The following is a 2238-nucleotide window of genomic DNA, read 5'->3' on the forward strand; positions in this document are numbered from 1 at the left end:
TAAACCTAGAGATCTTCCTGATCCTGCATTGCAAATTTTCTTCTCATGGAGAACAATTAACATCTAGTGTGGCTCAGTCACCTGTGGTTGATATATACACACGTGATGTGGTGATGCCAATACCTCTGCTTACTACCTGGGGAATGGTAGTGGATGCCTCTCAATATCCTGTGGAGGTTTGGAGGGTGGGCAGAGATCATAGGAAGGGGCCTAATGATCACTCACTGGTCAGTTTGCAGATCTTGGCATCTGACACAGAGTAGGAAAGACCAGGGCAGCTCTAAGGTTCATCTCAGCAAGAACTAGGCCTCTCCTCTTCTTGAGGACTTCTTTCCAAAGCCAAACAAAACAAAACAGAGGCAAAAGACAGCCCAGGACATGACAACAGAATTAGGAATTTGGGCTCCCACCAGGCACCCATGTGAGAGTCCTATGACTAAAAAAATGAGAGAGATAAGATGCTTTGGGTATATTTGGGGCTTTAATTTTTCTTTGGGAAGAAAGAATCACTTGCTTATTGGAAGGACTTAATATTTTTTTTTAAGATTTGTTTATTTATTTGAGAGATCAAGAGTGGGGAGGGGGAGGGCAGAGGGAGAGAGAAACTCTAAGGAGACTCTATGCTGAGTGCGGAGCCTGATGTGGGGCTCAATCCCACGACCCTGAGATCATGACCTGAGCTGAAACCAAGAGCTGGATGCTTAACCAACTGTGCCATCCAGGTGCCCCAGGACTTGATATTATTAAATTATATTAGGCATTGTATAGGTTATTGTAGTTACTTGATACATATTGTGAAATCCAATATGTAAAGCTGGTTCATTGTTTTCAATTGCCTTACTCCCTATACTCACTTACAGAGCCTTCCCAATGTGCCATTATCACCTCATTCCCAGACTGCAGTTGATTGGACCAGGATAGACACCTCATCCAAGCTAAGCTAATCAGCTTCTCTTCCCTAAGAGTTTGGAAGAGGACCCAGACCCTCCTGTAGTTAACTACAGGTGCTGAACTGATAAGGATATAAATTTGTAGTTTTGGAGGTCACATTTGGGCTACATGAACCAATGAGCTGGCAGAGAAACTGAATTTTATCCAGTCCATTTAGTGTGTGTCTCCTCTACAAGAGCATAAGCTAAGAGCACAGGAACTACATCTCTTTTGCACACTATAGTAGTCTTAGAGCCTGGTACTGTGCCTGATGTATAATAGACAGTAAATACTCACTGAATGGAGTTATGACCCACTTTACCACTTAAGAGTATACATAATGGTTACTTGTCTTTTGTCTCTGATCAACCGTTTAAGCACTCATCTGCTTTTATTAATAAGTTGACATTTTCCTTTTGAGACCTCTGTCCCTACTAATTTAGTAAAGAAACTAGGTACCTATTCATTCCAAGGTGATGAGTTCTATTTCTAAACTCTAGGCAGAAAGAGAGAGATCTAGAAAGTCCATTCAGTCCACTAGCTCTGTTACTTCTCTTGCCATCTCCCCTTATCCTGCACAGTGCAAGAGTTTGGAGTGCCAAGGTTACAGCTCTTTGAATTAATTCTTCATGCTTAGCTGTTGACCCTGAAAACATACCATTGTGCCTGCCAGATTCAGTCCTGGGGCTTTATTTTATTTTTTTTTAATGATTTTATTTATTTATTTGACGGAGAGAGACACAGCAAGGGCGGGAACACAAGCAGGGGGAGCGAGAGAGGGAGAAGCAGGCTTCCCACGGAGCAAGGAGCCCGATGCGGGGCTTGATCCCAGGACCCTGGGATCATGACCTGAGCCGAAGGCAGACGCTCAACAACTGAGCCACCCAGGCGCCCCTCAGTCCTGGGGCTTTAAACTTTAGAACCAGTCCAACCCTCAAGAACCCTTAGGTTCTGGTGTTGAGATTAAGGGCCTAGATAAAAAGCCTAGATTCTTGCTAGCCGTCCAGGTAATTTCTCCTTTGAGACCACTGGCTCCTTTCTTACCACTCCAACAGATTTTGGGAAACTTTAAATCTAAGCAAGAAGGGATTGAATTCTCTGCTCCTTTCCTCTCTGAAAGCACCTTGCCTTCTTATGCTAATTGGGTCTACTTCCTCCCAAAGACTCTTCAGAACTCTGAATAACATTGCTAAAACACAGAAAAAAAGATCTTGTTATTCCTTAGCTAAGAGTAATAAAAAACCTGCCCAGAGTGAGTCACAGTCTTTATGACATAGAGAAATTGGGATAATTTTTTTAAATTCCACT

Source organism: Eumetopias jubatus, unplaced genomic scaffold (assembly GCF_037043125.1).
Source record: "Eumetopias jubatus isolate StellerSeaLion01/CBP00866 unplaced genomic scaffold, mEumJub1_p1.0 scaffold_11, whole genome shotgun sequence".
Lineage (NCBI taxonomy): Eukaryota > Metazoa > Chordata > Mammalia > Carnivora > Otariidae > Eumetopias > Eumetopias jubatus.